Source organism: Schistocerca nitens, chromosome 2, assembly GCF_023898315.1.
Source record: "Schistocerca nitens isolate TAMUIC-IGC-003100 chromosome 2, iqSchNite1.1, whole genome shotgun sequence".
In the NCBI taxonomy this organism is placed as follows: Eukaryota; Metazoa; Arthropoda; class Insecta; order Orthoptera; family Acrididae; genus Schistocerca; species Schistocerca nitens.
The window spans coordinates 1,054,110,394-1,054,120,781 of record NC_064615.1 but is presented as its reverse complement, the minus strand read 5'-3'; the positions used below and the strand labels follow the sequence as shown (position 1 = coordinate 1,054,120,781).

General features: G+C 39.9%; 1 non-coding gene across 1 annotated transcript; it reads right to left on the bottom strand.

The window, feature by feature from the left end:
* Positions 1 to 281: 281 nt before the first annotated feature.
* On the bottom strand, positions 282 to 354 carry Trnaa-cgc (transfer RNA alanine (anticodon CGC)). Its single transcript has one exon. It is a non-coding gene; the product is annotated as a tRNA-Ala (tRNA).
* Positions 355 to 10,388: the final 10,034 nt, after the last annotated feature.

The window sequence follows — 10,388 nt, the reverse complement described above, 5'->3', positions numbered from 1 at the left end:
TGTAGTCATTCCCTTCGATTTCATACGTTGTTTAATTTTATGTACATGGATAAGGACACATGAAATGCTACAACACATAAAATATCGAAATTTTTACGACATTACTTCGAGGTGGTGGTGGTTAGTGTTTAACGTCCCGTCGACAACGAGGTCATTAGAGACGGAGCGCAAGCTCGGTTTAAGAAAGGATTGGGAAGGAAATCGGCCGTGCCCTTTCAAAGGAACCATCCCGGCATTTGCCTGAAACGATTTAGGGAAATCACGGAAAACCTAAATCAGGATGGCTGGAGACGGGATTGAACCGTCGTCCTCCCGAATGCGAGTCCAGTGCGCTAACCACTGCGCCACCTCGCTCGGTCATTACTTCGAGCCACACGGCAACATGGTACATTGTACTAAATCTAATCCTATGAAAAAGAATATAACTGAGTAGTCGCGTTGGGCACCAATGTACTGTTACCTAAATGTACTGGTTTTTATGGCGTCTACCCTAGAGAGGAAAAATTACACTGAAAAGTGCTGTGGTGACATATATACTACAGAAAAGGGTGGAATTTCAGTAACAAACCAGGGACAATATACTGAAATCTGTTCTGATTCTTTAATTAAAATAACTTTTGTTTTAAATAACGGCGCACAGCCTTGCTACGGATGCGTGGCGTGTGGCGGCTTGAAGTGTTACACTTAAAATGTTTACATGACCTACCGAAAAGCTGAACATCTCAGAGTATCCTTGATAAATTCACTCGTATTATTCACCGTGTCGCATGGCGAAATATTGTTGTCTGCTCATAAGGAAATCAACATTAATTATTATTTTTGTCTCTGAAATGGTAATCGATTGCCCTGAAGCGCCCTATTGGAATCACTGAACTGATATTCCACGTATTACGATAAATACGGCAAATGCTTTAAAGTTACTAATATATTCATACAAGCCCTGTCAAACTGAAATTATTAAAACACTCTCTGGCGTTTACGCTTGAGAGGGGCTACGAAAATATTATTACAAATTTTACGGCCGGTAATTGCGGCCAACAATTACTTTTATTGACGCGATCTTTCCACGCTGCGGCAGTCAAATGGCTCTGAGCACTATGGGACTCAACTGCTGAGGTCATTAGTCCCCTAGAACTTAGAACTAGTTAAACCTAACTAACCTAAGGACATCACGAACATCCATGCCCGAGGCAGGATTCGAACCTACGACCGTAGCGGTCTTGCGGTTCCAGACTGCAGCGCCTTTAACCGCACGGCCACTTCGGCCGGCTTGCGGCAGTCACTGAAACTTAAGAGTTACTACTTCATGCACGGTAGAGGACTGTCTACTTAAATGAAACAGTAATAACTCTTTCTGTTATGTATTGTGACAATTATTAAATTGTTATAGATTTACAATGTTCAATGGCCGACCGTTACGTGCTTTCCAGAACAACACAAAAGTAGTAGTGAATTATTTGTCCTTGCAGAATGATTAACAAATAAAATCTTCTCACCGTAATTACATGGAAGAAAGTGTTTCTTTATTATTTTACAATTTCTGTGCCAATCCTATCGACATTTTTCTTAAAATAATTTTAGTTCCATTCTTTCTTTACGCACTCCTCTATCAAAGTCTTTGCCTATTGTAGAAAATATTTCAATAAATAAAAATGTTCACTTTATTTAATGTCGCCACTAGTATCGGTACACAGTATCCTTTAACCATTATTGTCGAGTGAATCATAAGTGAATGAAACAACATTTTTCTAACTGAGAAGAATTTAGTCACGCTTGACATTTAACTTAAATTTAAACGATTCAAGAAACTAGGTGCAGAAATAATTAACTGAAGTTCATAGTGCATTATAATGCTTCTTCTGCAAACTTTTAGTAACTAAGTAAAACTGAGCAAAATAAAAGTAACTTGAATTTGCTGATTAATTACAGTGGATATTCAATTTTAACTGAAGTGACTATTATTATTTCTTGTGTCTTTGCAAAAAATTCCATTATGTTTTCAGTTTCATAGCATTGGCATTGCCAAATGGTTGTTGTCAGTTAATGAAATTATTACGAGTTTCAATGTAGTCATGTCTATTACAATATAGTGATTAGTTGCAGGTACTGGCTTTACAAAACCTGACGACAGATATATGTACAGAAAGTGACGTTGTTCTGTGCTTCTCGTGTCATGTGTTACTATTGCTTAGTTGTTAATGAGCTCCATTAATTACAAAGGGAATCCATAGCATTTCTAATTAATTTAAAGTCATACTATCTGACGGTGCTTTTCCATTCAAGCTCCCGCTTGTGCATTTTCGTACCGCTACTGTCTAGCTACTCACTTGTGATTATTTACGTAAATTCACTTTCAGTTTAACATTAGGAATAATTAAATTTTTGAGCTGGCGATCGTAATTTATTGTTCTATAAACGAAAGTACGTTCCATTTGAGCTACTTCTTGAAAATTATAACTAACTACAACGCATTATTTATTTTGAAACGATATTCATTTCTTTCCCTTGTTGTAACAGATAAGTATCTGTGAGATAATGATCAAGTCATAATCTTCCTTGCATTCTTTCGAGTTGCATTATTCTTCGGAATCGATGCCTTTTCAGTGAAATAAGAAACATTAGGTAACACAGGTCATTAAACCATTAAATCGTTAACATACCGAAGAGCGTAGGCAAGTTACACTACCATCCTTTGTTTGTGATGAATTAATCAAAGTACAAATTGGCAAAGAAAAAGTTATATAAATACAAAAGAAAGTACATTAAAATGAATATCACGGCAAGAAAAAATAATATTAGTTACACAATAAATATTATTTTTTTGTCTGATGTCGATGTTTTCTATATTTTCCTTTCTTCGCCTCATTTCTTTTTTTACGAGCGACATACTTTTGAACATACTTCTATAGCACAACATCTCAAACCTTTCGATTGTTTCCATTTGGTTTTTCCACTGTCCACAATTCTCTACCATATAATGTTGTGTTCTAAACGTACATTTCCCAGAAATATGTTTTAAAGTCATCTTAAATGAACTTATGTTTATATGTTGTTGTAGATGGAAACAAATGGAATAATGAAATAATTAATGTGGATTTTTGTGTTAATATGGTGTTCATGTACAGTTTTTTTTATACTTTATTGGTTGCTTGCTTTAGCTGAGGCAATATTTTGAAATGTGGGTAAGTCACAATTTACTTGACGTCTCATTTATGAATCAGTTCTAATCTTATGATTGGATTACGACGGAGATGTGATGCCATCTAAGTTATTATTCAACAATAGTCTGTCTGGAGAACATGTGTACCCTAATAATTTTCTCTGGGTTATCTTCTGAAAGAAACACTTTAAAAGTATAATGGATTTACAAAAAAAATGGTTCAAATGGCTCTGAGCACTATGGGACTTAACTACTGTGGTCATCAGTCCCCTAGAACTTAGAGCTACTTAAACCTAACTAACCTAAGGACATCACACACATCCATGCCCGAGGCAGGATTCGAACCTGCGACCATAGCGGTCACGCGGTTCCAGACTGTAGTGCCTATAACCGCACGGCCACTCCGGCCGGCATAATGGATTTACACTCTGTAGTGCCAGGAATTGTGTCTCGTGCGGTATGATTTTTTCCCGAAACCATCGAATGTTGTTTCTTTGATATCTAAACAGCATTTTTCAGTTTACACATTCGTTTGTGAAAGTTGCAACACGAAGAATAAGATACATGACTACAACGAAACTCATTCCACGGATTTGGGACGTGACTACACATCAATGATTAGGACTACAGAATTCTAAATGCATTCCACCGTAAGAATTCAGTATGGCGTGGAGCCGCCACGTGATGTGTTCAGAGCCTCTAGACGTCGTGGCATGAAATCGAAGAAGGTGTGTATATGCCGTTGGGAAACCACTGGCAGGCAGTTTGTTAGTGCGTCTACAAAGCATCTGCCGTGGTTGCAAGAACATCGGAACGAACAAGTTACCTACTGTCCACATCCCAGACATATCCGTTTAACGAAATACAGGAAAATGAGCAGTGTAGGGGTGCAGTGGTGCCCATCGTTCTTGGAAGAAGGCTTGCTCTTCCGTCGCCACTTGTGGCCTTGCAAAGTTCCGCTGAAATATACATGTGACTGTGGTTGTAGAGAGGGCAATGAGTGGGGTCCTAAGCCCAAGAGCGCCTCAAACCATCAACTTGACGTTTCTCTCCTATGTCGGTGTACTACGGTAGAGTCTAACACGCACGTAGTCATCACTGTATGGCTAGTTGAAGGGCAACTCGTCCTAAAACACTACATTTTGGCTCTCAGCACGCCAGCGACGGCATTCATGTGTCCACAGCAGACTGAAGAGTTGTCAAAGGAAGCCGGTGCAAGAGCTTCCCTCCCCCAAGTCCAGTCCCCAGCAGGCGGCGATGAACCGTCGACACAGAAATGTACAAAATCGCTGCAGTGCTCCAACGTCAGACCAACACTCTGGACGAAGCAGGTCTCTCAGTTGCGACCTTGCAGACATGATGGTGGTCTTCCCGTGTTCTAGTCACACTGCGTGGACCAGTAACAGCACATAGCGCTATACGACCCTCTTCTATCCATTGGTTCCACACACGCACCACTGTCGAAGCAGCGCGCCCTATACGGGCCGCGATGGCAAGGTACGACAAAAGCGTTTCCCAGAGACTAATCATTTTGCCCAACTCTAATTCACTCACGTGACGTTATCGCGCTGATTTACGCCGACGAGACGCCCCGGCAATTGCTCACACGTCTCCACTCGGCATTGACTGAGCGTGACGTCAACAATGAACTGCACGGTCACACAGAAGAGGGCGCTGCTGAGGTTACACGCATGCCGCCTCTCTGCAGTCCTAATTACTTACCATGAGTTCACTTTTCTACACATCCTCGGATTCTGGAGTGATTCACATCATTACTTCGTGGTGTTGCGGTTGTTACAATCAGTAGTCGACAAGGCCATGCTGGAAAGCAGTGCCTCGTATCTTTTTTTTTCTTTTTTTTGTCGATACTTTTAACGTTTTTCAAATAAAACAAACGTTATTATTCTTCATGTCTGTATATTTGCAGCGCTCTGTCACTAGAGGACTCACCAGTAGCACGTGTCATGGCTGTGTGTAACGTAACTACGCCGGTGTGTAAGAAACAGCATGCTGTAATCGAGTTTAGAATTCGGAGCGTATCCTCTTTTCCAGCAAAGCAATGCCACACGACCAACAAGAGCTCTACATCAGCAGTAATCGGTCGCCTTGGGTTCACTATCATTGATCGTAGTCCGTACAGTCACGATTTGGCCCCGTCCTATTTCCATCTTTTTCCAAAAATTAAAGAACACCTTCGAGGACTTCACTTTGACAGTGATGAAGCAGTGGAAGCAAAGGTGAGTTTGTGGCTCCGCCAACGAAGTCAACCTTCTACAGTGGTGGTATCAACAAACGGGTCCCTCGTTGGGAGACATCTGTTCGTCGCCAGGGTAGTACGTTAAGAAATAAATATGCAGACATGAGCAATAAAGATACAGAATGATAATAACGTTTGTTTTACTCTAAAATTTTAAAAGTTTTCAACTAAGAAATTCGGACGCATATTTTTCAGCACCTCCTTCTAGTATGAATGTATTTATAAACGATAAGAGGTTGGGCGCAAGTGAATTAATTTGTCACATTAATTTCTCATCCATTCATCCACACACAATGAACCTACGGTATAGTTACTTAAATCACTAGTAAATTATTCCAAGATTTTAAACATGGCTGAAATACCAACTGTTGAAATTCTTCACGGTAAATGATGACAACCAAAACAGTTGCAGGATAAAGATTTATTAAAATTCTTGACCACTTCATGAGAAGTAAAATACTCTGAACACGAAGACACTTTCATTAGCAAAAACTTAGCATCAGAAATGAGAAAGAAAAAACACTATACCTTAAGTAACCGTAAAACTACCAGAGTATTATAGGCACAAAAATCTTTTAGTCACTTACTAAAATATATCCTGCAATGGAGATTAATAAAACAATTGTGCAAAAGGCGTCATCAGTAGTTAAAACAGCATCTCCATTTATACAACATGATTATGGAGAGAGGGTCGATGCGAACACAGCTTAGCATCAGTACTTTGCCTATGAACTATCGTGACGAGGGTGTAAAAGCCCTAGGGCAGACAGTTTCGCCGAGAGAGTGCACTTGTGGTATGTGCCAGACACTCGCGCACATTAAAATCCATGGATACATACAAATGCGCATCAAAATTATTAAAAGTTGTGCTAATTCAAACCTTCTGTCTTAATAAATAAAACATATCATAACTATTTAAAAACATCTACGTAAATAGAAAATATGAAACCAATTTACCTGTGTCCTAGTGTCAATCAGATGAAGCTTGCGCTACGGAACACTTCTGATGAAGGTATATTTATATATACCGAAACCGTTGTCAAGAATTTTAATAAATCTTTATCCTGCAACTGTTTTGGCTGTCATCATTTACCTTGTAAATTATTCATATTCACCCTCTGTATTCCATATGTAAAAGGTTTCCCAGTCGAAAGATTGTTGCTGGCCTCCCTATAGGTTCTGCTACAGTTTTACGTTCATTGTTGTTCCTTCCTTACCCTTCAGGTTTCGAGAGCAAGCTTTTCCATGTGGTTTATCTAACAGCAGATATACACGGTGAATGTCCTGCCACTCAGGCTGTTGATTAAACAATATCCGCGTGATATTTTAAGGATTAAGACATTATTATCTTGCATGAGTATCTACTTTGAAAACGTAATATTTTCGGCGTGTATTTGTCGTTACAATATGACTACCACACATTAGGAATATGGATTTGCTTCAGAATCCTTGAATATATTCTTAGCTGGAATTTAAGAACTTCCTTGAGACTGAAAAGCTGCAACATGGTTTCAGAAATTATCGTTCGTGCTAATCTTGGCTTCCTCTTTTCTCATTTGATATCCTGCGAACCACGGATGAAGGGACAACGGGTAGATTCCATATTACTAGATTTCGGAAAAGCATGACACGATGCCCACTACAGACTGTTAACAAACGTACGATTTGTGACTTCTTAAGTAACAGAACCCATTACGTTGTCCTCGAGGGTGAGTATTCATCAGAGGCAAGGATACCGTCATCAAGGGTGTTTTCAGGAGTGTCCCAGGCAAGTGTGACAGGACCACCGTTACTTTTTATATACATAATTGATCTGGCGGACAGTATAAGTAGCAGTCTGCAATTATTTGCCGATGACACTGTGGTGTAGGGGAAGGTTTCGTCCTTGAGTGGCAGTATCAGGACGCAAAATTTCTAGTTAGTGTGATGAATGACAGCTAGGTTTAAATGTAGAAAAGTGTAAGTTGATGTAGATGACTAGGAAAAGTAAACACGTAATATTCGAACGAAGCATTATTAGTGTGCTGTTTGACACAAGTCATGTCGATTAAATATCTAGGCGTAATGGGTCAAAGCGATATGAAATGGAACGAGTATGTAAGGATTGGAATAAGGAAGGCGAATGGTCGAAATCTGTTTACTGGGAAAATTTTAGGAAGTATGGTTCGTCTGTAAAGGAGACGGCATCCAGGACGTTATTGCGACCCATTCTTGAGCACTGCTTGGTTGGAATGCGCAGCAGGCAGGAATGAAGGAAGCAATTCAGAGCCGGACTGCTAGATTCGTTGCCTGTAATTTATAATGACACGCAAGCATTGCCGAGGTACTTCATTTCCTGGAGGGGAGGCGACGTTCTTTTCGAGGAACACTATTGAGAAAATTTAAAGAACCGGAATTTGAACCTGACTACAAACCAATTCTACTGCCACCAATATTCGTTTTGCGTAAGTCACGCGAGGCTAAGAGAATTAGGTTGCGTACGGAAACAAATAAACAGTAGTTTTCCCCTCGTACTTTTGGGAGTGGAACAGGAAAGGAAAGGACTAGTAGTGGCAGAAAGTACCCTCCGCCACCCACCGTAAAGTGACTTGCTAATTATGGCTGTAAATGTAGATGCACATGCAAATCTGGATGTATCAATATAGGGAGCACCAATGCGATTAAAGTGACTGTAGGGAATACGTAATAAGCAGCAATATTAATGACTTAGCGTTGTTTGCAGCGCCTATGAATTGAAGTATGCTGTAGTGTGGCAGAAAGTACCCTCCGCCACCCACCGTAAAGTGACTTGCTAATTATGGCTGTAAATGTAGATGCACATGCAAATCTGGATGTATCAATATAGGGAGCACCAATGCGATTAAAGTGACTGTAGGGAATACGTAATAAGCAGCAATATTAATGACTTAACGTTGTTTGCGGCGCCTATGGATTGAAGTATGCTGTAGTGCCTTTAAACAATATAGCTGGATTAAATGGTTGTAGAAAATGGAAAGATCAGAGATAATTCAAGGTAATAATTCCTGATATGGTCTTACAGAGTAGAAAAACACCTATAGAGCCTGAATAAAGACAAGTAGTTACCACACAGCACTGACGCAAGATTCGTTTTCCTGAATCTCCTTAGGCATAGGAAAGGAAACGTAGTCTTCCAAACACGAAACACAAGAATACTAATATACCGGTGTGTAATTCCACATTAATAAGGACTATGAAGTGACTGATGATCCAAATTAGAGTTTACAGAAGTACTTAATTACACGTATGCAACTGCGACGTAAAACTGAGGATAAACAGAACATTACAATAATGAAAATTTCTGATCGAGTGATAGTGAACAGTCATTTCATTTTTAAAGCGGTAAACGGAAGATTATAATAATGAAAATTTCTGATCAAGTGATGGTGTCCGGTCATTTCACTTTTATAGCGTTTCAAATCACATCTTTCTCACTTTTTGATCTCACCTTCTTCATTTATTGTCGTAGAAGAACTTATTGTCAGGCACTGTTATTGTTGTTGTTGTTGTTGCTGTCTACTATCCGGAGAATCATTTGTTGTACGAGGGCGGGATGAAATGCGATTTTTCCGAATTTTGTATGTGACTGTTCTTAACGATTTTCAGTAAAACAAATGTTGTTAACGTTCTACATCTTTGTTCGTGTCTACGTACCAATTTCGCTACATCGTCACCCTGGCGACATACACATTTCTCCCAGAGTGAGACCAGGATGCCATCACAGTAGAATGATTTCATTGACGATTTGTCATCCCCACCTCTGTTGCGCCGCTTCATCACTATCAGAGTGAGGGTACTCGAAGGTGTTCTTGAAGTTTTGGAAACAGATGAAAATCGCTTGCGGCTAGGTCGGAACTGCATGGAGGATGGTCGATGACAGAGAAACCAAGGCATCGGATTGTTGGAGATGTTGCAGCACCCATGTCTGACCTGTCATTTCCATGCCGAAGGAGAACGTGCTCCATTTATGAACGAATTCTTCTGCAAGCTCGATTACAATACGCTGTTTCTCATTCACCGTCATAGTTACGTTCCACGCTACAATTCGAAGCCCTCTAGTACCAGAGGGTTGCAGATATCTAGTCGTGAAGAGTGACAATGTGGAACACTAATAACGTTCGTTTTGTCTAAAGAGCTTTAAAAATTTTCATATAAAAAAGCTCGTAAATACTACTTTTTGCGGCACCCTCACTGTTCACCACGCTTTATATCCTGTAAAAATCGGTTCATCTCTCGACAACTATTGTCACTTACGTCCACCTGAACTACTTATCGTAAATTATAAACACCGGACAACTCTCCATTGCCAAATTAACTACTCCTATAAACGGAAAACTTCTTTCAGTGTCGTTGAGTCAAATGTTTCAAATGGCTCTGAGCACTATGGGACTTAACATCTGAGATCATCAGTCCGCTACAACTTAGAACTACTTAAACCTAACTAACCTAAGGACATCACACATACCCACGCCCGAGGCAGGATTCGAACTTGCAACCGTAGCGGTCGCGCGGCTCCAGACTGAAGGGCCTACAACCGCTCGGCCACAACGGCCGGCTTGTTAAGCCATAAACGACTATTCTCCACAATACAATTCAGTACTCCATTACTTATCCTATCTACCCATTTAACCTGCAACATTATCCTGTAGCACCAAATTTCGAAAGCTATTTTCTTCTTGTCTGTAGAGTTTATCGTCCACATTTCAGTTACCTGTAAGGCTACACATCACACACATATCTTCAGAAAAAGCCTCCCGACATCTAAATTCCTATTTGGTACATCAAAATTCTTCTTTTTCTTAAATGATTTCATGTTATTGCCAGTCTGCGTTTTACGTTTTACGTACTTTCCAGTTCAGCCACCACAGGTTATGTTGCTGTCTCAATATCAAAACACATGTATTACAGTACGTCTAGTGCCTCATTTTCTCATCTAAATCCATCAGGATCACT